This window comes from Delphinapterus leucas, chromosome 2, assembly GCF_059928025.1.
Source record: "Delphinapterus leucas isolate spDelLeu-1000000601 "Yukka" chromosome 2, BTC_Dleu_Yukka2, whole genome shotgun sequence".
Classification (NCBI taxonomy): Eukaryota; Metazoa; Chordata; class Mammalia; order Artiodactyla; family Monodontidae; genus Delphinapterus; species Delphinapterus leucas.
Window position 1 is genome coordinate 109,392,742 of NC_143130.1, and position 25,914 is coordinate 109,418,655.

The window sequence follows — 25,914 nt, forward strand, 5'->3', positions numbered from 1 at the left end:
AAACAGTCACCCAAGACCAGGAAGTTCAAAGAGTCCCATACAGGATAAACCCAAGGAGGAGGACACCAAGACACATATTAATCAAAATGACAAAAATACAAAGAAAAAATATTAAAAGCAACAGGGAAAGCAACAAATAATATACAAGGAACCCCCATAAGGTAATCAACTGATTTTTCAGAAGAAATTCTGCAGGCCAGAAGAGAGTGGCATGATATATATAAAGTGATGAAAGGAAAAACTCTACAACCAAGAATACTCTACCCAGCAAGGCTCTCATTCAGACTTGACAGAAATCAAAAGCTTTACAGGAAAGCAAAGCTAAGAGAATTCAGCACCACCAACCAGCCTTACAACAAATGCTAAAGGAATTTCTCTAGGTAGAAAAAAGAAAAGAGGGCACAACTAGAAAAAAGAAAATCACATATGGGAAAGCTTACTGGTAAAGGTAAATGTAAAGTAATAGTAGGAAATCATCTACACACAAATATAGTATCAAAACCAGCAACCATGAGAACAGGTGAATACAAATGCAGGAAATGGGAATTGCATTTGAAATTAAGAGACCAGCAACTTAAAACAACCTTGTACATATAGAGACTGCTATATCAAAACTTCATGGAAAATGCAAACCAAAAAATTACAATAGATACACACACACAAAAAGAAAAAGCAACCCAAACACAACACTAGTCATCAAACCACAAGAGAAGAGGGCCAGAGAAGAAGGGAAAAAAGAAGACCAACAAAAACAAATCCAAAACAATTAAGAAAATGGCAATAGGAATATATATATATCGATAATGACCTTAAATTTAAGTGAATTAAATACTCCAACCAAAAGACATAGACTGGCTGAATGGATACAAAAACAAGACCCATATATATGCTGTCTACAAGAGACCCACTTCAGACATAGGGACACATACAGACTGAACGTGAGGGGATGGAGAAAGATATTTCATGCAAATGGAAATCAAAAGCTGGACTAGCAATACTCATATCAGATAAAATAGACTTTAAAATAAAGATTGTTACAAGAGACAAGAAAGGACACTACACAATGATCAAGGGATCAATCCAAGAAGAAGACATAACAATTGTAAATATATATGTACCCAACATAGGAGCACCTCAATACATAAGGCAAATGCTAACAGCCATAAAAGGTGAAATCAACAGTAACACAATAATAGTGGGGGACTTTAACACCCCACTTACACCAATGGACAGATTGAGACAGAAAATCAATACAGAAACAAGCCTTAAATGACACATTAGACCAGATGGAGTTAATTGATTCATAGGGCATTCCATCCAAAAGCAGAATACACTTTCTTCTCAAGTGCACATGGAACATTCTCCAAGATAGAGCACATCTTGGGTCACAGATCAAGCCTTGGTAAATGTAAGAAAATTGATATTGTATCAAGCATCTTTTCTGACCACAATGCTATGAGATTAGAAATCAATTACAGGAAAATAACTGTAAAAAACACAAACACATGGAGGCTAAACAATATGTGACTAAACAATGAATGGATCACTGAAGAAATCAGGAGGCAAGTAAAAAATACCTAGAGACAAATGAACATAAAAGTATGACAATCCAAAACCTATGCAGTTCTAAGAGGGAAGTTGATAGCAATACAATCTTACCTCAGGAAACAAGAGAAATCTCGATCAACCTAACCTTACACCTAAAGCAACTAGAGAAAGAACAAAACCCAAAGTTTGTAGAAGGAAAGAAACTATAAAGATCAGAACAGAAATAAATTAAATAGAGATGAAAACAATAGAAAAGATCAATGAAACTAAAAGCTGGTTGTTTGAAAAGATAAACAAAGTTGATAAATCTTTAGCTAGACTCATCAGGAAAAAAAGGAGAGGGCTCAAATCAATAAAATTAAGAGTGAAAAAGGAGAAGTTACAACTGACAGAAATACAAAGGATCATAAGACACTACTACAAGCAACTATATGCCAATAAAATGGACAATGTACAAGAAACGGACAAAGTCTTGAAAGGTACAAACTTCCAAGACTGAACCAGGAAGAAATAGAAAATATGAACAGACCAATGACAAGTAATGAAATTGAAACGGTGATGAAAAAACTCCCAACAAACAAAAGTCCAGGAGGAGATGGCTTCACAGGCAAATTCTATCAAGCATTTAGAGAGGAGTTAACACCTATCCTTCTGAAACCATTCCAAAAAATTGCAGAGGAAGGAACAATCTCAAGGTCAATGAAGCCACCAACACCCTGATACCAAAACCAGAAAAAGATACCACAAAAAAAAAAAGAAAATTACGGGCCAATATCACTGAACACAGATGCAAAAATCCTCAACAAAATAGTAGAAAACTGAATCCAACAACACATTAAAAAGATCATACACCATGATCAAGTGGGATTTATCCCAGGGATGCAAGGATTCCTCAATATATGCAAATCAATGAATGCGATACACCACATTAACAAACTGAAGAATAAAAACCATATGATCATCTCAATAGATGCAGAAAAAGCTTTTGACAAAAGTCAATACTGATTTATGACAAAAACCCTCCAGAAAGTGGGCATAGAGGGAACATACCTCAACATAATAAAGGCCATACATGGCAAACCCACAGCTAACATCATTCTCAATGGTGAAAAACTGAAAGCACTGCCTCTTAGATCAGGAACAAGGATGTCCTCTCTAGCTACTTTTATTCAACGTTGTTTTGGAAGTTCTAGCCATGGCAATCAGAGGAGAAAAAGAAATAAAAGAAATCCAAATTAGGAAAGAAGTAGTAAATCTATTACTGTTTCCAGATGACATGATACTATACATAGAAAATCCTAAAGATTCTACCAGAAAACTACTAGAACTCATCAATGAATTTGGTAAAGTTGCAGGATACAAAATTTATACACAGAAATCTCTGGCATTCCTATACACAAACAACAAAAGATTAGAAAGAGAAATTAAGGAAACAATCCCATTTACCACTGTATCAAAAAGAATAAAATATTTAGGAATAAACCTACCTAAGGAGGCAAAAGACCTGTACTCAGAAAACTATAAGATGCTGACGAAAGAAATCAAAGATGACACAAGCAGATGGAAAAATACACCACGTTCTTGGATTGGAAGAATCAATGTTGTCAAAATGACTATACTACCCAAAGCAATCTACAGATTCAATGCAATCCCTATCCAATTATCAATGGCATTTTTCATAGAATTAGAACAAAAAGTTTTACAATTCATATGGAAACAAACCACCCCAAATATCCAAAGCAATCTTGAGAAAGAAAAACGGAGCTAGAGGAATCAGCCTCCCTGAGTTCAGACTATACTACAAAGCTACAGTAATCAAAACAGTTTGGTAATGGCACAAAAACAGAAATATGGATCATTGGAACAGGATTAAAAAGTCCAGAGACAAACTCATACACCTACGGTCAACTAATCTATGAAAAAGGAGGTGAGAATATACAGTGGAGAAAGGACAGTCCCTTCCATAAGTGGTTCTGGGAAAACTGGACAGCTACATGTAAAAGAATGAAATTAGAACACTCTCTAAGACCATGCAGAAAAATAAATTCAAAATGGATTAACGACCTAAATGTATGGTCAGTTACTATAAAACTCTTACAGGAAAACATAGGTAGAACACTCTTTGACATAAATTTCAGCAATATCCTTTTTGATCCACTTCCTAGAGTAAAGAAAATAAAAACAAAAATAAACAGATGGGACCTAATTAAATTTAAAAGCATTTGCACAGCAAATGAAAACATAAAGAAAATGAAAAGACAAGCCTCAGAATGGGAGAAAATATTTGCAAAATAAGTGATGAACAAGGGATTAATCTCCAAAATATCAAACAGCTCATGCAGCTCAATATAAAAAATACAAGCAACCCAATCAAAAAAATGGGTGGAAGTTCTAAATAGACATTTCTGCAGAGAAAACACACAGATGGCCAAAAAGCACATGAAAAGATGCTCAACATCACTAATTATTAGAGAAATGCAAATCAAAACTACGAGGTATCATCTCACACCTGTCAGAATGGCCATCATCAAAAAGTCTACAAACAAAAAATGCTGGAGAGTGTGTGGAGCAAAGGGAATCCTCCTACACTGTTGTTGGGAATGTAAATTGGTACAACCATTATGGAGAACAGCATGGAGGTTACTTAAAAAAACTAAAGCTAGAACTACCATATGATCCAGTTATTCCACTCCTGGGGATTCAGAGAATACCATAGTTCAAAAAGATACATGCACCCCAATGTTCACGGCAGCACTATTTACAATAGCCAAGAGATGGAAGCAACCTAAGTGTCCATCGACAGAGGAGTGCATAAAGATGATGTGGTACATATACAATGGAATATTATTCAGCCATTAAAACGAATGGAACAGAGGGGAAGATGGCTGAAGAGTAAGATGCAGAGATCACCTTCCTCCCCACAGATACATCAGAAATACATCTACATGTGGAACAACTCCTACAGAACACCTACTGAACGCTGGCAGAAGACCTTGGACCTCCCAAAAGGCAAGAAACTCCCCACGTACCTGTGTAGGGCAAAAGAAAAAAGAATAAACAGAGACAAAAGAATAGGGACGGGACCTGCACCAGTGGGAGGGAGCCATGAAGGAGGAAAGGTTTCCACACACTAGAAGCCCCTTCGCGGGCGGAGACTGCGGAGAGGGGAAGGTTCAGAGCCGAGGAGAAGAGCGCAGCCAAAGGGTGCGGAAGGCAAAGCAGAGAGATTCCCACACAGAGGATCAGTGCCGACCGGCACTCACCAGCCCAAGAGGCTTGTCTGCTCACCTGCCAGGGTGGGCGGGGCTGGGAGTTGAGGCTAGGGCTTCGGTCAGAGCGCAGGGAGAGGACTGGCGGCAGTGTGAACACAGCCTGAAGGGGTTAGAGCACCACGGATAGCCGGGAGGGAGTCCGGGAAAAAGTCTGGACCTGCTGAAGAGGCAAGAGACTTTTTCTTCCCTCTTTGTTTCCTGGTGTGCGAGGAGAGGGGATTAAGAGCACTGCTTAAAGGAGCTCCAGAGATGGGCGCGAGCCGCGGCTAAGAGCGCGGACACCAGAGACGGGCGCGAGCCGCTGCTAAAAGCGCGGACCCCAGAGACGGGCATGAGACGCTAAGGCTGCTGCTGCCGCCACCAAGAAGCCTGGGTGCGAGCACAGGTCACTTTCCACACCTCCCTTCTGGGGAGCCTGAGCAGCCCGCCACTGCCAGGGTCCCAGGATCCAGGGACAACTCCCCCGGGAGAACGCACGGCGCACCTCAGGCTGGTGCAACATCATGCTGGCCTCTGCCACCGCAAGCTCGCCCCGCACTCCATACCCCTCCCTCCCCCTGGTCTGAGTGAGCCGGAGCCCGCGAATCAGCGGCTCCTTTAGCCCCGTCCTGTCTGAGCGAAGAACAGACGCCCTCTGGTGACCTACCCACAGAGGCAGGGCCAAATCCAAAGCTGAACCCCGGGAGCTGTGCGAACAAAGAAGAGAAAGGGAAATCTCTCCCTGCAGCCTCAGGACCAGTGGATTAAATCTCCACAATCAACTTGATGTACCCTGCACCTGTGGAATACCTCAATAGACAATGAATCATCCCAAATTGAGATAGAACTTGAGAGCAAGGTTTATTATTTTTTCCCCCTTTTGTGAGTGTGTATGTGTATGCTTCTGTGTGAGAGTTTGTCTGTATAGCTTTGCTTTCACCAATTGTCCCAGGGTTCTATCTGTCCTTTTCCTTTTTTTTTTTTTACTTAAAAAAAATTTTTTTTTCTTAATAATTATTTTTTTATTTCAATAACTTTATTTTATTGTACCTTACTTTATTTTATTTTCTTTTATCCCTTTCTTTCTTTCTTTCTGCTTTTTCTCCCTTTTATTCTGAGCCGTGTGGATGAAAGGCTCTTGGTGCTCCAGCCAGGAGTCAGTGCTCTGCCTCTGAGGTGGGAGAGCCAACTTCAGGACACTGGTCAACAAGAGACCTCCCAGCTCCACATAATATCAAACGGCGAAAATCTCCCAGGATCTCCATCTCAACACCAACACCAGCTTCACTCAACAACCAGCAAGCTACAGTGCTGGACACCCTGTGCCAAACAACTAGCAAGACAGGAATACAGCTCCCCACAGATACACCAGAAATACATCTACGCGTGGAACAACTCCTACGGAGCACCTACTGAACGCTGGCAGAAGACCTCAGACCTCCCAAAAGACAAGGAACCCCCCACGTAACTGGTTAGGGCAAAAGAAAAAAATAAACAGAGACAAAAGGATAGGGACGGGTCCTGCACCAGCGGGAGGGAGCTGTGAAGGAGGAAAAGTGTCCACACACTAGGAAACCCCTTCGCGGGCGGAGACTGCGGGTGGCGGAGTGGGGGAGCTTCGGAGCCGCGGAGGAGAGCACAGCAACAGGCGTGCGGAGGGCAAAGCGGAGAGATTCCAGCGCAGAGGATCGGGGCCGACCGGCACTCACCAGCCCGAGAGGCTTGTCTGCTCGCCCGCCAGGGCGGGCGGGGCTGGGAGCTGAGGCTCCGGCTTCGGTCGGAGCACCGGGAGAGGACTGGGGTTGGCGGCGTGAACACACCCTGCAGAGCGTTAGTAAACCGCAGCTAGCCGGCTAGCCGGGAGGGAGTCCGGGGAAAAGTCTGGACCTGCCGAAGAGGCAAGAGACTTTTTCTTCCCTCTTTGTTTCCTGGTGCGCGAGGAGAGGGGTTTAAGAGCGCTGCTTAAAGGAACTCCAGAGACGGGCGCGAGCCGCGGCTAAAAGCGCGAACCCCAGAGACAGACAAGAGACGCTAAGGCCGCTGCGGCCGCCACCAAGAAGCCTGTGTACGAACACAGGTCACTATCCACACCCCCCTTCCGGGGAGCCTGTGCAGCCCGCCACTGCCAGGGTCCCGTGATCCAGGGACAACTCCCCCAGGAGAACGCACGGCGCGCCTCAGGCTGGCAATGTAATGCCGGCCTCTGCTGCCGCAGGCCTGCCCCGCACTCCGTGACCCTCCCTACCCCCCCGCCCCCCCCCACCCCGGCCTGAGTGAGCCAGAGCCTCCGAATCAGCGGCTCGTTTAACCCCGTCCTGTCTGAGCAAAGAACAGACGCCCTCCGGCGACCTACTCGCACAGGCGGGGCCAAATCCAAAGCTGAGCCCCTGGGAGCTGTGAGAACGAAGAATAGAAAGGGAAATCTCTCCCAGCAGCCTCAGAAGCAGTGGATTAAAGCTCCACAATCAACTTGATGTACCCTGCATCTGTGGAATACATGAATAGACAACGAATCATCCCAAATTAAGGAGCCATGTGGATGAAAGGCTCTTGGTGCTGCAGCCAGGAGTTAGTGCTTTGCCTCTGAGGTGGGAGAGCCAACTTCAGGACACTGGTCCATAAGAGGCCTCCCAGCTGCACATAATATCAAACGGCGAAAATCTCCCAGAGATCTCCATCTCAACGCCAGCACCCAGCTTCACTCAACGACCAGCAAGCTACAGTGCTGGACATCCTATGCCAAACAACTAGCAAGACAGGAACACAACCCCACCCCTTAGCAGAGAGGCTGCCCAAAATCATAATAAGTCTACAGACACCCCAAAACACACCACCAGACGTGGACCTGCCCACCAGAAAGACAAGATTCAGCCTCATCCACCAGAACACAGGCACTAGCACCCTCCACCAGGAAGCCTACACAACCCACTGAACCAACCTTAGCCACTGGGGACAGACACAAAAAACAACAGGAACTACGAACCTTCAGCCTGCAAAAAGGAGACCCCCCCCAAACACAGTAAAATAAGCAAAATGAAAAGACAGAAAAACACACAGCAGATGAAGGAGCAAGATAAAAACCCACCAGACCTAACAAATGAAGAGGAAATAGGCAGTCTACCTGAAAAAGAATTCAGAATAATGATAGTAAAGACAATCCAAAATCTTGGAAATAGAATAGACAAAATGCAAGAAACAGTTAACAAGGACCTAGAAGAACTAAAGATGAAACAAACAATGATGAAATACACAATAAATGAAATGAAAAATACTCTAGCAGGGATCAATGGCAGAATAACTGAGGCAGAAGAACGGATAAGTGACGTGGAAGATAAAATAGTGGAAATAACTAATGCAGAGCAGAATAAAGAAAAAAGAATGAAAAGAACTGAGGACAGTCTCAGACACCTCAGGGACAACATTAAATGCACCAACATTCGAATTATACGGGTTCCAGAAGAAGAAGAGAAAAAGAAAGGGACTGAGAAAATATTTGAAGAGATTATAGTTGAAAACTTCCCTAATATGGGAAAGGAAATAGTTAATCAAGTCCAGGAAGCACAGAGAGTCCCATACAGGATAAATCCAAGGAGAAATACGCCAAGACACATATTAATCAAACAGTCAAAAATTAAATACAAAGAAAGCATATTAAAAGCAGCAAAGAAAAAACAACAAATAACACACAAGGGAATCCCCACAAGGTTAACAGCTGATCTTTCAGCAGAAACTCTGCAAGCCAGAAGGGAGTAGCAGGACATATTGAAAGTGCTGAAGGAGAAAAACCTGCAACCAAGATTACTCTACCCAGCAAGGATCTCATTCAGATTTGATGGAGAAATTAAAACCTTTACAGACAAGCAAAAGCTGAGAGAGTTCAGCACCACCAAACCAGCTCTACAACAACTGCTAAAGGAACTTCTCTAGGCAAGAAACACAAGACAAGGAAAAGACCTACAATAATGAACCCAAAACAATTAAGAAAATGGGAATGGGAACACACATATCGATAATTACCTTAAATGTAAATGGACTAAATGCTCCCACCAAAAGACACAGATTGGCTGAAGGGATACAAAAACAAGACGCATATATTTGCTGTCTACAAGAGACCCACTTCAGACCTAGAGACACATACAGACTGAAAGTAAGGGGATGGAAAAAGATATTCCATGCAAATGGAAACCAAAAGAAAGCTGGAGTAGCAATTCTCATATCAGACAAAATAGACTTTAAAATAAAGACTATTAGAAGAGACAAAGAAGGACACTACATAATAATCAAGGGATCGATCCAAGAAGATATAACAATTGTAAATATTTATGCACCCAACATAGGAGCACCTCAATACATAAGGCAAAGACTAACAGCCATAAAAGGGGATATCGACAGTAACACATTCATAGTAGGGGACTTTAACACCCCACTTTCACCAATGGACAGATCATCCAAAATGAAAATAAATAAGGAAACACAAGCTTTAAATGATACATTAAACAAGATGGACTTAATTGATATTTATAGGACACTCCATCCAAAAACAACAGAATACACATTTTTCTCAAGTGCTCATGGAACATTCTCCAGGATAGATCGTATCTTGGGTCACAAATCAAGCCTTGGTAAATTTAAGAAAATTGAAATTGTATCAAGTATCTTTTCCGACCGCAATGCTATGAGACTAGATATCAATTACAGGAAAAGATCTGTAAAAAATACAAACACATGGAGGCTAAACAATACACTACTTAATAACGAAGTGATCACTGAAGAAATCAAAGAGGAAATCAAAAAAATACCTAGAAACAAATGACAATGGAGACACGACGACTCAAAATCTATGGGATGCAGCAAAAGCAGTTCTAAGAGGGAAGTTTATAGCAATACAATCCTACCTTAAGAAACAGGAAACATCTCGAATAAACAATCTAACCTTGCACCTAAAGCAATTAGAGAAAGAAGAACAAAAAACCCCAAAGTTAGCAGAAGGAAAGAAATCATAAAAATCAGATCAGAAATAAATGAAAAAGAAATGAAGGAAATGATAGCAAAGATCAATAAAACTAAAAGCTGGTTCTTTGAAAGGATAAACAAAATTGATAAACCATTAGCCAGACTCATCAAGAAAAAAAGGGAGAAGACTCAAATCAATAGAATTAGAAATGAAAAAGGAGAAGTAACAACTGACACTGCAGAAATACGAAAGATCATGAGAGATTACTACAAGCAACTCTATGCTAATAAAATGGACAACCTGGAAGAAGTGGACAAATTCTTAGAAAGGCACAACCTGCCAAGACTGAATCAGGAAGAAATAGAAAATATGAACAGACCAACCACAAGCACTGAAATTGAAACTGTGATTAAAAATCTTCCAACAAGCAAAAGCCCAGGACCAGATGGCTTCACAGGTGAATTCTATCAAACATTTAGAGAAGAGATATCACCTATCCTTCTCAAATGCTTCCAAAATATAGCAGAGGGAGGAATACTCCCCAACTCATTCTACGAGGCCACCATCACCCTGATACCAAAACCAGACAAGGATGTCACAAAGAAAGAAAACTACAGGCCAATATCACTGATGAACATAGATGCAAAAATCCTCAACAAAATACTAGCAAACAGAATCCAACAGCACATTAAAAGGATCATACACCATGATCAAGTGGGGTTTATTCCAGGAATGCAAGGATTCTTCAATATACACAAATCTATCAACGTGATACACCATATTAACAAATTAAAGGAGAAAAACCATATGATCATCTCAATAGATGCAGAGAAAGCTTTTGACAAAATTCAACACCCATTTATGATAAAAACCCTGCAGAAAGTAGGCATAGAGGGAACTTTCCTCAACATAATAAAGGCCATATATGACAAACCCACAGCCAACATCGTCCTCAATGGTGAAAAACTGAAAGCATTTCCACTAAGATCAGGAATAAGACAAGGTTGCCCACTCTCACCACTCTTATTCAACATAGTTTTGGAAGTTTTGGCCACAGCAATCAGAGAAGAAAAGGAAATAAAAGGAATCCAAATCAGAAAAGAAGAAGTAAAGCTGTCACTGTTTGCAGATGACATGATACTATACATAGAGAATCCTAAAGATGCTACCAGAAAACTACTAGAGCTAGTCAATGAATTTGGTAAAGTAGCAGGATACAAAATTACTGCAGAGAAATCTCTTGCATTCCTATACACTAATGATGAAAAACCTGAAAGTGAAATCAAGAAAACACTCCCATCTACCATTGCAACAAAAAGAATAAAATATCTAGGAATAAACCTACCTAAGGAGACAAAAGACCTGTATGCAGAAAATTATAAGACACTGATGAAAGAAATTAAAGATGATACAAATAGATGGAGAGATATACCATGTTCTTGGCTTGGAAGAATCAACATTGTGAAAATGACTCTACTACCCAAAGCAATCTACAGATTCAATGCAATCCCTATCAAACTACCACTGGCATTTTTCACAGAACTAGAACAAAAAATTTCACAATTTGTATGGAAACACAAAAGACCCCGAATAGCCAAAGCAATCTTGAGAACGAAAAACGGAGCTGGAGGAATCAGGCTTCCTGACTTCAGACTATACTACAAAGCTACAGTAATCAAGACAGTATGGTACTGGCACAAAAACAGAAATATAGATCAATGGAACAGGATAGAAAGCCCAGAGATAAACCCGCGCACATATGGTCATCTTATCTTTGATAAAGGAGGCAGGAATGTACAGTGGAGAAAGGACAGCCTCTTCAATAAGTGGTGCTGGGAAAACTGGACAGGTACATGTAAAAGTATGAGATTAGATCACTCCCTAACACCATACACAAAAATAAGCTCAAAATGGATTAAAGACCTAAATGTAAGGCCAGAAACTATCAAACTCTTAGAGGAAAACATAGGCAGAGCACTCTATGACATAAATCACAGCAAGATCCTTTTTGACCCACCTCCTAGAGAAATGGAAATAAAAATAAACCAATGGGACCTAATGAAACTTCAAAGCTTTTGCACAGCAAAGGAAACCATAATCAAGACCAAAAGACAACCCTCAGAATGGGAGAAAGTATTTGCAAATGAAGCAACTGACAAAGGATTAATCTCCAAAATTTACAAGCAGCTCATGCAGCTCAATAACAAAAAAACAAACAACCCAATCCAAAACTGGGCAGAAGACCTAAATAGACATTTCTCCAAAGAAGATATACAGACTGCCAACAAACACATGAAAGAATGCTCAACATCATTAATCATTAGAGAATTGCAAATCAAAACTACAATGAGATATCATCTCACACCAGTCAGAATGGCCATCATCAAAAATCTAGAAACAATAAATGCTGGAGAGGGTGTGGAGAAAAGGGAACACTCTTGCACTGCTGGTGGGAATGTGAATTGATACAGCCACTATAGAGAACAGTATGGAGGTTCCTTAAAAAACTACAAATAGAACTACCATATGACCCAGCAATCCCACTACTGGGCATATACCCTGAGAAAACCATAATTCAAAAAGAGTCATGTACCACAATGTTCATTGCAACTCTATTTACAATAGCCAGGACATGGAAACAACCTAAGTGTCCATCATTGGATGAATGTATAAAGAAGATGTGGCACATATATACAATGGAATATTACTCAGCCATAAAAAGAAACGAAATTGAGCTATTTGTAATGAGGTGGATGGACCTAGAGTCTATCATACAGAGTGAAGTAAGTCAGAAAGAGAAAGACAAATACCGTATGCTAACACATATATATGGCATTTAAGAAAAAAAATGTCATGAAGAACCTAGGGGTAAGACAAGAATAAAGACACAGACCTACTAGAGAATGGACTTGAGGATATGGGGAGGGGGAAGGGTAAGCGGTGACAAAGTGAGAGAGTGGCATGGACATATATACACTACCAAACGTAAAATAGACAGCTAGTGGGAAGCAGCCGCATAGCACAGGGAGATCAGCTCGGTGCTTTGTGACCACCTAGAGGGGTAGGATAGGGAGGGTGGGAGGGAGGGAGATGCAAGAGGGAAGAGATATGGGAACATATGTATATGTATAACTGATTCACTTTGTTATAAAGCAGAAACTAACACACCATTGTAAAGCAATTATACTCCAATAAAGCTGTAAAAAAATAAAATAAAAAGAATGGAACAATGCCATTTGCAGCAACACAGTTGGACTTAGAGATTGTCATACTGAGTGAAGTACGTCAGACAGAGAAAGACAAATATCACATATCACTTATATGTGGAATCTAAAAGGAAAATGGTACAAATTAACTTATTTACAAAACAGAAGTAGAGTCACAGTTGTAGAAAACAGCTTATGGTTACCATGGGGAAAGGTGGGAGGGATAAATTGGGACATTGGGATTGACATATACACACTACTATATATAAAATAGATATCTAGTAAGGACCTACTGTATAGCACAGGGAACTCTACTCAATATTCTGTAATGACCTATATGAGAAAAGAATCTAAAAAGAGTGTATGTATATATATGTATAACCGATTCACTTTGCTGTACACCTGAAACTAACACAACGTTGTAAGTCAACTATACTCCAATAAAAATTTTTTAAAAGATATATGTTTAGAAGAAGGTACTGTTAAGTTGAAATAAATTTTCTAATTATATTATAGTAAAAGGTTGACTTAAGAAAAAGAAGTCAAATCAGAAGTTTAAAATTTCCCATAAAGAGCAAATGAAATCCAGATAGTTGTACAGATGACTTCTACCAAGTAGTAGACAAATTATTCCTATTTTATACAAACTTTCCCAGAAAATAGAAAAAGATTTTTTACTACTTATTTTATTAGGCCAGTATAACTTTGAAACTAAGCCAAACTCACCATGAAAAAAAAAAATCATGGACCAATATCACTCATGATCATTGATAATTTCAAAGAAAATATGTGCAAAGCAACTAAGAAAGTTTATTAAAATATTAGTAAAGCATGACCAAGTTTTATTTATCCCAGAGATGAAATAATGGTTTAGAAAAGAAAATCTAGAAATATCATGCACCACATTAATATATACTAAAGTGGAAAATTCAGGTTGCTTGATCTCGAGCAAAACAAAAACAATTCTGAATATTATTCAGCATCCATTAAAAAACAAACCAACCCCCAGGCAGAGAAAGAATTTCTTAACTTGAGAAAAGGTATTTGTAAGATATCTAATAATTTATAATTTCCGTTTTGATTTTTTAAACTTTGTTACATTTATTTAAATGTAATTGGTACATTTGGGATAAAACCTTATAATTTTCTAAATCATTTCTCTGTTCTTGAATGCCATTCATGAATAATTTTCCCCACAAATTACAAATTTTCTTTATTATGTATGAAGTCTCTTTATGAGTTGCATAATTTTTGGCACTCTCTAAATTTTTAAATTGTTTAACATTTTTTATATGTTAGAAATATACTTCCAAAATTATTGTTCTTTTCATATATATTTTTTAAATTTCCTATAAACTTTAGAATTAATTTCCCAGTCCAACAAAATAAAAAAACCTCTATTGCTATTAGGTTACAATAAATTTTTATACTAAATTGAAACTTGTATGATACTGAGTCTTCCTATCAAAGAATATTGCATGTTTTTTCATTCATTTATTTTTTATATTCTTCAGAAGCAATGTAAAATTTCTTTGTACACATCATGCCCATCTTTTGGGCCAAATTCTCTGATATTATTCAGTCTATCTCCTGTTTTCTCTATCCACTCTACTTAGACTGGTAGAGAAAATGTATATCTATTTTCTATACACAAATATATACTTAATGGAATAAACAGAAGGCCTGCACAAATCAATACTCTTCTCATTAAAACTATATAAAGTCATCAATTCTTTTTACTTTCACTTTTCCATTTTTGGGGGGGTGTATCATTACAGATGGCTTTTCACAAAAACAACCTGTTCCAGTCAACCAGAATTTTTATTTTCCTTTTGATACTCATGTTGTTATAATTGGCTAGTGCAGACCCCTCTAGACAGTGTTTTTGTGTTTTCAGCGCTGCCTCAGGTATTTAAAAAGCATCCTTGTTTTCTAGCAACGCATTTTCCAGGCCCATCTTGATTTTTTTCCTGCCCCAAAGAATAGGGGTGCCTCTAGTGAAAAGTACTATCAAAGATCAAAACCTGAGTGCTAGAGGAATAAAGAAGCTTGATTCACATGTGGCAGTATACATAGTTTATGATGACCATCTATAATAGAGAAAAAGTTCTTACAAACTGATAACAAAGAAACAAACTGCCCGATAGGAAAACAAACAAAAGTTACAAAAAGACTTTTCAGAAGAGAGCAAATTCATATCACAAATACATGTATGAAAATAGGTGGAGCCTGACTTTGTACCCAATTTTCAGAGAAATCAAAGTCATACTGAGAACTTAGTTTCCATTCATTATATTGGCAAAAGTTACCAAATAAATAATACCTACTGCTGGTGGGGATTATAGAAGAAGACATTTTCAGATATTAAGGATAGAAATATGCATTATTGCAGGCTCTTGTGGAAATCAATTTGGCAGTAGTTATTAAAATTAAAACTACATTATTCAACTAGAAATACTAAACTATGGGATCCTATCCTATAGAAATAAATGTATGAATACATAAACACATATGTAAATTGACTTTTTTTGGGGGGGTGGCATTATTCATAAAATAAAACTTGGAAACCACATAAAAGTTTATAAGTAGGAGCTTGCACAAATCATGGCGTCTTTTTACAAAATTATTTTCATGGTACAATTGTACAGCATTATTTTTATACAGCTATTAGTAAGGAAGAGTTATGTATGTTAAAGGGTAATGAGAAGTGGGTGTGAAAAGTGAGACGACGTGGAGGGAAGGAAGCATCCAAACACTGTGGAAACAAACGGGGATTGTGTTTGAGAGACAAGGATTTCATAGTATTTGTGTAACTGAGCAGGATCCTATGAGGCCTTTCCAGAATGAACCCCCATGTATGTCCTTTGCCTGCCTTTTGCCTGTAGAAAAAAACTTTAGTCAAAGAATAAATGTAGGGCTTCCCTGGTGGCGCAGTGGTTGAGAGTCTGCCTGCCGATGCAGGGGACACGGGTTCGTGCCCCGGTCCGAGAGGATTCCACATGTCGCGGAGCGGCTGGGCCCGTGAGCCATGGCCACTGAGCCTGCGCGTCCGGAGCCTGTGCTCCGCGGCGGGGGGAGGCCACGACAGAGAGAGGCCCGCGTACCACACACACACAAAAAAAGAGAATAAATGTAATCAGAGAAGTGAAAAAATGCAGAAAGAAAGGAAAACTGTCAAGCAAGACAAAATAATAATATTTTACCTGTTAAACAAAGTCAAGGACCTTTAGTTCTTCCTCAAGGACTATAGATAATGTTCTGAGCCATGTCCTTGGAGCTGTTTCACAGATACTGAAACCCCCACTAGGCGGGAGAAGTTAACGGTATGCTGCCCACAGCACGTAGACCCCAGACTGGTTGGAACCAGAAGGTTGATGATGCTGACTCCCAATTACCTCACCCAACCAGTCAGAAGAATGTCCACGTGCTGATCATGCCCTGCTCTTTGAACCATTAATATAAAGCTCCTCACTACCCCCTCAGGTCGGGACACACAATTTTGAGGACATTAGCCCACTCTGGCCCCCTTGGCCTGGCAAAGCAATAAAGCTATTTCTTTCTACTTCACCCAAAACTCCAAGATTTAATCTGGCACTGGTGTACAGAGGCCGTGTTTCAGTATCACTTGGGAGATGGAACAGGTCTTGGTTAGGTGTTTATTATAACACAGGAAACCAATCACCATAGTGACTGGGAAACTCATTCTAAATCCACATACCTGACTTGGAAAGAACTCTTAGAGCCCTATGTGGTTGGAACCTGGTTGGCTGCAGGCCTGGTCCTTACTTGTAGGTTCTGTGAGACCTTACAAGGGGTGAGGCTGGAGCAGAGATCAGGAAGCTAGGGGGAGTGTACACTAATTACTCAACAGCTCAACCAACTCCTGTATCTGGGATTGACATTCTTATTCTCCCTAAAAGTAATCACAGGAAAATCATACAGTTTTAAAGATGAGACCAACTACTTCATTTTCCTGAGGAAGCAACTGGAGTCCACAAATTAAGTAATTTATTTATGTTCACCTCCTTAGTGGCAGGTCCAGGAGTAAAGTTCTCATCTCCCTATACCTTGACTCTGTATTTACATTTCTCTGACCAATTCTTCAGCATTCTTTACTTTTCCTTATTTTGAATCTCATTTGTTTCTCACTATTAATCATCTTCTCTTCTGCAGTAGCTATAATGTTTACAATTTATTGAGTAGCTATTATGTGCCAGATTCTTTGCATACATTGTCATTAAGTCTTGCAACAACACTCTAAATATGGATAATACTATAACCATTTTAACAATGATGAAACAGCCATAGAAAGATAAATAGTTTGCTCACAGCTAGGAAATGGTGCAGAGGGGATCTGAACTGAGTTCTCTCTACTTTATCACACTGCCTTCACCCCCACCTCCACCAAGTCTAGCTGCTTGCTCCTTGGGGTGATATTGCCTCTCTCTTTTCCTTTAAAACAGTAGTTCTCAGCCTATGTGACTATGAGAAATATTTTCTCACGTCAAACATTTTGTCAGACCAATACCTGACAGTAGTTATATTTTAGTATTTGCAATTGCTTAGAAAATACAAAATGAAAATAAACTTCTATGAATTCAATAAAACAATGTATCTTTTAAATTAATTTACATTTGATTAATCTTATAGCATCAACAGACATTTGAAAAGAGTAGTATATATGCAAGCACATTATCTCATCATTTGAAAATGCCTGGAATGTTTATGGATCTAAACATTCCTAACAATAGTTCAGGGTCTCCCTGAGGATCCACAATTCCAAAACTGGAAGACATTGCTCTGTAAGTTGTCAGCATCTGTTCTTTCTGCTCCCTTAAGTTATCAGCCTACAGTTTGCACAGGCTGGCTTTTATCTTATCTATAGTGATCTTTGACTTATTAATTAGTTCAGTTCCCAACTTCCTTTTGCATTCATTGCATGATCAATGGCCTGATAAGTTGTCTGCTCATATCAAAAAACAAACAACCCAATCCAAAAATGGACAGAAGACCTAGATAGATATTTCTCCAAAGAAGATATACAGATTGCCATCAAACACATGAAAGGATGCTCAACATCACTAATCATTAGAAAAATGCAAATCAAAACTACAATGCGGTATCACCTCACACCGGTCAGAATGGCCAGCAACAAAAAAATCTACAAACAGTAAATGGTGGAGAAGGTGTGGAGAAAAGGGAACCCTCTTGCACTGTTGGTGGGAATATAAATTGATACAGCCACTGGAGAACACTATGGAGGTTCCTTAAAAAACTAAAAATGGAACTACCATATGACCCAGCAATCCCACTACTGGGCATATACCCTGAGAAAACCATAATTCAAAAAGAGTCATGTACCACAATGTTCATTGCAGCACTATTTACAATAGCCAGGACATGGAAGCAACCTAAGTGTCCATCGACAGATGAATGGATAAAGATGTGGCACATATATAAATGGAATATTACTCAGCCATAAAAAGAAATGAAACTGAGTTATTTGTAGTGAGGTGGATGGACCTAGAGTCTATCATACAGAGTGAAGTAAGTCAGAAAGAGAAAAACAAATACCGTATGCTAACATATATACATGGAATCTAAAAAAAACAAGGGTTCTGATGAACCTAGGGGCAGGACACGAATAAAGACGCAGACATAGAGAATGGACTTGAGGACATGGGGAGGGGGAAGGGTAACCTGGGATGAAGTGAAAGAGTATCATTGACATATATACACTACCAAATGTAAAATAGCTAGTGGGAAGCAGCTGCATAGCATAGGGAGATCAGCTTGTCGCTTTGTGACCACTTAGAGGGGTGGGATAGGGAGGGTGGGAGGGAGACGCAAGAGGGAGGGGATATGGGGATATATGTATACATATAGCTGATTCACTTTGTTATACAGCAGAAACTAATACAACATTGTAAAGCAATTATACTCCAATAAAGATGTTAAAAAAAAAAAAGATGATAAAACAAGGTGACATTGACCTAGCTTCTTGCTCATAAGCATTTCTTGGTCCTAGGGCAGTCATTAAGCACAGAACCTCCTTTTTTCTCTACCTCTCAGCTTTGAGGCAACATTCAACCTTTCTTCCACCTACTCAACCTCTTGTCAATTCATTTCAGAAAAGTGTTCTCTCTCTATGTCACTAGCTCCTGACTTATTTACTTGGTCCATGCTATCTATCTACCTACCACCACCTTCCTGCCCAGCTCAATTCTAACATAATTGGGACTTTTGATTGTATGATCTATGATCTACGTCAGTGTTTCTTCCTGGTGTAACTTGGGCTCGAGGCAGAGGCAGGAAGTGGTATGGAGTTCTGGTTGAATGTTCGCTAAGCTTTGGTATGGAGCCATGCTTGTTTATCTGATCTGTAATTCTAACTCAAGTAATGACTTCTAGGTTCTTGTTCAGTTCACCTTCTTTAATATTTAGACTTTCTCTCAGTCACAGAACATTCCCTTAGGGACCCCATGTCAGAACTCCTGAACCCAAGTACTACCATCTTTGCCACCTATACAATCACATGGCAGTGTGATCCAAGTTAATGGTACCAGGATTCTGCTCTGATCCCATTCTAATTTGGTTCCAAAAGTCAACCTGAGACAGGAAGGCGGCAGGGCACAACCTTTAAAAGAATGACATAGCTGTTGAGGACACGACATAAACTGGTTAGAACCAGCTAGGTTCAAGATGGCAGACGATTGATTTCCAGTAGATCTTGGGCCTCCTTATATGCTCATTGTAACACATTAGCATATGCTAAATGACAGACCCACAGGCCGACAGTTCTGAGGCCAACCATAAAGGGCCAAAAACTGGGCAGGGACCCAACTCCTGGAAAGCTCTGCCCCTTCCCCCAAATAGTTGGAATAATCCTCCCACTCATTAGCCTATGAAATTACCCACCCCTATAAACTAACCACACCATATTTTGGGGCCTCTTGCCTTCTGAGATGGCCCATACTCTGTCTGTGGAGTGTCTCTCCCATGGCCTCTCGCCTTCTGAGATGGCCCACACTCTGTCTATGGAGGTGTATCTCCCTGAATACACCTTTCACTTTACTGTGGCTTGCTCTTGAATTCTTTTCTGCGCAAAGCCAAGAACCCACACTCAGCAGCTATCCCAGGGACTTTCCTGAGACCTGGGATGTGACCATCCTCTCACGCCCCACTTTCTTTCCTGCAACAAATCTATTCTACCTCCTCTCACTACCTAATATGCCCACACCCTTTACCAGCCTTGTTTTGCCTTTGCTGATCTTCTCCAGCTGCTAGATTTTAGGTTTGAAACATATATTCACTTATCAGGAAAGTTGTGCTGTGTCATCTTTGACCTCCATTCTACTTGCCCAAACTATGGATGAAGTTGGCCATGATCTTGGAAAATCATGCCCAGTATTTCAATATGAGGGGGCAACTCTACAAAGCAGCAATTTTCAACAGCGCGTAAGGGTAGGATTTTCCCTACACATAGTCTATGTGGGTCAGTGGAAGTTGATGAATACTGAATTCTTAAGAAACTTGGGTCTAAGCTGGGGAACTGATCAAGATATAATCAGTAAATTCAGAGTGGGTCAAAAAAGAAATGAAGTCAAATATGAACAAGGAATAAATCCAGGTTGTTAGATCCAAGGGGGTCAGATAAAATGAATGAAATTTGGATATAAATATGGAGCAATAGGAACTCTCAAACATTACTGGTAGAAATGCAAAATGGCACAGCTAATTTGGAAGACAGCTTGGCAGTTTCTTGCAAAACTAAACATATTTTTACCATCCGACTCAGCAATCTCACTCCTCTATATTTACTCTGAGGAGCTGAACATTTATGTCCACACAAAAACCTGCACGCAAATGTTTCCAGCATCTTTATCAATGACTGCCAAAATTTGGAAGTATCATGATATCCTTCAGTAGGTGAATGGGTAAACCACTGTACATTAATTCAATGGAACATTATTCAGTGCTAAAAAAAAAAAAAGTTATCAAGCCATGAGAAAACCTGGGGGAACTTTAAATGCATTTTACTATGTGAGAGCGCAAGTCAGTCAGAGAAGGGTACATACTGTATGATTCCAACTATATGACATCCTGGGAAAAACAAAATTATTGAGACAAAAAGATCAGTGTTTGCCAAGGGTGGGATGAGGAAGAGATGAATAGGCAGAGCACAGAGGATTCTTTAGGGCAGTGAAAATACTCTGTATGATATTACAACGATGGATATATTTTATTATACATTTTTCCAAACCCATAGAACGTATAACAATAAGAGTGAACCCTAAGGTAAACTATAGACTTTGGGTGATTATGATATGCTAATGCAGGTTCATCCTTGGTAAAAATGTACCATTCTGATGAGCAATATTGATAATAAGGAAGGCCATGCATATGTGGGAGCTGTGGATATATGGCAAATCTCTGTACCTTCCTCTCCGCTTTATTGTAGACCTAAAACTATTCTTTAAAAAACAGTCTTTTTAAAAAATTACATTGCATGGGCTCCTTTCCCAGAGGTTCTGGTATTAGTACTTTAAAAATTACTAATGCTCGGGCTCCTCATGGACTTCAAAACAATGACACCTGGGTAATCCTAATATACAGTGTTGAAAAACCTACATATATGGGTTTAAAAGCATAGTAAAAATGTGTTGATTTTGAAATAAAACTAAATCAAATTTTTAAAAACTGTTGTATAACTTACAGCAACAAAAGGAAATATATTTGTACAGATGAAAAGTGCTTCTTCTCTTACCATTTTCTCACAAGTACCACTTCCAGAGTATCTTTATTTTATGTGCTGATTTCCTTTATTAGAATTTAATTTCTGTTATGATTCAGGTCTGAAACCTGTATTTTCTTCAGTGACTTGTGCTTTCAGATTTAAGATGGATGTTTTATCTAGTCACCTTGCAATGATTTTAAATATTTTGAATAATGTACTACCACTTCTAAGCTACTATTACAACTATTGAGTTATAATTTTAACTTACAAGTTATCAACTTCAAAACAACCGACTGGGCTTCCCTGGTGGCGCAGTGGTTGAGAGTCTGCCTGCCGATGCAGGGGGACGCAGGTTCATTCCCCCGTCAGGGAAGATCCCACATGCCGCGGAGCGGCTGGGCACGTGAGCCATGGCCGCTGAGCCTGCGCGTCCGGAGCCTGTGCTCCGCAACGGGAGAGGCCACAACAGTGAGAAGCCCGCGTACCGCAAAAAACAAACAAACAAAAAACCCCAAAAAACTCACTGCTTTAGGTGTTTTAGGGAAATTAAGCCAGCCTGCCACAGTTGCTCTAGAGTATCTTGCCCCTTTATCTCCCATTGATAATCTCTTTTGTAGGTGAAGAAGTGACAGAAGCATTAGTGAAACATGATCTAACATCTGGTTGAATATTTGCTTAAAGAGTGTTAATTGATGGAGTTATCAATTCCAGCAAAGCTTTCTAATATTTCATCAGAAAGATTTGTAGTTGATCCTAGTCAGAGTGACTTAGTCCTAGCTAATTTATTGATTGAATATACAGATGATATGCAAATCTAAGTATTAGAGGAGACAGAACTGGCAATAATTTCTAATGTTTTGAATAAAATAATTAATATTTCAAAGCCTGGTCAGTGGACTTAAAGCCTAAGAGTGATTAACATAAAAGTGCTATGCTTAGGTTTAACCAACTAAAGGCCTCAATACAGAATTTGACTCACTGGTAGTTATGATGTAAGAGGTAGTGGCAAGCTGTAACTAAGAAAAGTAAAAAACAATATTCATGACATTGTATTTACAGACATAGGAGAGCTTTAGAAGGAAAAAATAAACAAATGAAGTGAAATTCTAGAGATGGAGAGGCTTGGTGAATTTAGCTCACAAGATATTTTCTTCCGTGGTGGCATTTGCCATGCCTGGAGATGGACTGGGGATGTGCTTGCCACAGAGAGAAGGAAGCAATCGGGGGAAAGAGAAACCAGCAGGGCTTTTGATGGCCACGTGAGCTAGTGTGAAAGACTGGAATCTAGAAGGATCTCAAACTCCTGGTATGTTTTTTCCATGGGATATTTGAGTGCTAGGGTAGCAAGCGGATCTTGGGGGGCTGGACTAGAAAGACAATAAAATCCCCCCCAGTCTCATGGTGCTTTGAAGGAAAAGTCCCACTAGAGGGAGGGGTCTATGACATACAGATGACAAATATCCTCCTGGAGATACTTGAAACTAGAGGTGGAATGATTCTAATTAAAGCTAAAACCTTGCTTTGACTAAACTCACTTCCTGATAGGATTGTTTTGATCAGCCTCTCAACTCATCTGCACAACATAGGATAGGGTAAACCATTTCTTGGAGAAAATTAGATCAATTTTAGACAGTTTATTTTATGTATGATGTCTAGTACATAATAAAAACTTAAAAGACCTGTAAAGAAGCAAGAAAATGTATCCAATAATTAGGGGAAAAAGTCATTGATAGAAGCAGATACACATATATGTTGAATTGGCAAAGACTATAAAATAACTACCTTAAATAGGTTAAGGAAATTGGAGAAAAGATTGACAAAAAGGATGAAAAGATAGAGGATTTTATTAAATAATTGGAAACTATAAAAAAGAATGAATATTCTGGAACTAAAATATTCAAAATTTTAAATGAATTTTGCCATCATCTTGAACAAGGTAAAAGACATGATTATGGAACTCAGGGGCAAGTCAATAAAAAACCCAAACTGAAGCACAGAGAGAAAACAACTAAAAAGAACAATAACAAAGCATAAAGGACATAAGAGATACAGACAAATGGCTTAATATGTGTATAACTGGAGTATCAGAAAGAGATGAGAAAATGGGATAGAGCAATATTTGAAAAGATAATGGCTAAGAATTTTCCAAAATAGATAGAAGATATCAGTCCACAGATTCAAGAATCACAGTGAACAGAACACCAAACAAGATAAATACAAAGAAAACTGCTAAGCACAGGTAGTGGCAAGTGGATGTGCAGTTCACATTTCATTGTCCGGGGCTGATCAAATGACCATACCTAAGTGCAGGGGTGTGAAAAGAAAGGAAAGGAGAGCAAGATACTGGTGACAGCAGTGAACCTCAACATGTCTACACATGCCTATTTTACTAGTCTATACTTTTAATCTCCTTAAATTTCTCTGACCTATATAATTTACTTAATTTGTCTCTTTAGGAATCTTCTTTATAGTCATCTGAGTTTGATCTGTGCTTGAGAATGAAAGAAATATAAATTTGGTAAATTTCACAAATGGGGATTCCTACTGCCTTTACTTCCCCAGCACCTTTATTCTGCCTTGTCACTGCAAGCATTTGGTTAGTCACTTCCAGAATCATTGGACTCACCTTCTCCCCTTTCTGAATCTTTTTTGGTGCTGCTGTTTGGAAATAGTCAAGTAAAAATCTGTGCCACTCTTAATAGTTATATGTTCTTCCAATTATTTAATATATACATATATATAAATATATTTATTCAACAAATTTGTATTGAGCACCTACTAATTGTCATGCTCTGGTTTAGGTTCTAGGAATAAAACAGTTAATACAAAAAAATTTTTTTACCTGTGTAGAGCTTATGTTATTTTGGGGGGAGACAAAAAGCAAACAAAATATAAGTAAAATATATTTTATATTATTGTATAATAAGGCTGGAAAGGAAAATGGAGGATTGCAGTTTAAAGATGGTGTTCACAGAGGCATCCTTGAGAAAGTGACATCTGAAGAAAGTAGGGAGTAAATAAGGGAGCTTTCTGAGGGAAGAAACAAAGACTAATACTTGAGGAGTAAGTAGAAAAATCCCTGAGGTAAGTGTGTGTGTGCTTGGTGTGCTCAAGGAAAAATAAATCAGCAACTGTGGCAGAAGAGAAATGAATTGTGTGTGTTGGGGGCAGAAGTATTGGACATGAGGTCAGAGAGGCGATTCAGGCCAGATGCCAAGGGGAGCCATCACTGGCTTTTTCCTCTGGTTTAGCTGGGAACCCACTGGGAGGTTTTAAACAGACAGGTGACATAATCTGACTTGAATGTTAACAAGCTCACTCTGACTTATGTGGAAAATAGATTGAAGGGGGACAAGAACAGAAGCAGATTCACCACTTAGGAAGCAATTGAAATAATAGATGAATGATGGTGTTGGTTTGGACCAACTATGAATGACAGAGGTAGTAAGACATTGTTGAATTCCTTCAACATTTGAAGGTTGTGCTGATAAATATGCTTACAGGTGGATGCAGAGGTACGAGACAAAGAAGGAATTCTGTAACTCTAAGGTTTTTGGTCTGAACAATTAGAATGATGGGAAGACTATGTTGGGCTTAGAGAAGTGATTGGAAACTCAGTTTTGACCTTGTTAACTTTGAGTTGCCTATTAGATACCCAAGGGAAAATGACTGAGAGGCAGTTGGATACAGGAGATCATGGGTCAGGGCCTTCCAATGCTGATGGGAATTATTCACGTTGAAATAAAAGGTTGCTAACTAGTAACATAAAAACATATGAAAATATACAACACACTGGTAAAGGAAAACACATGTTCAAATTCAGAATACTCTAATACTGTAATATGGTGGTGTATTAGCCATTAAACTCTAGTATAAAGATTAAAGGACAAAAGTATAAAAATAACTGTAGCTACAATAGTTTGTTAATGGATATGCAATATAAAAGGTAAATTGTGACATCAAAAACATAAAATGGTGGTGAGTAAAAGAGTAATTTTCATATGAGATTGAAGCTAAGTCATTAGCTTCAACATAGAATAGACCGTTGAATCTGTAAGATGTTTTATATATGCCTCATGGCAACCACAAAGCAAAAACCTACAGTATATACACAAAAGATAAAGAGAAGGGAATCAAAGCACATGTAAAATCAAGTCACAAAGGGAGATGGCAAGAGGGGAAGAAAGGAACAAAGGAACTACAAAAAACAAAACAAAA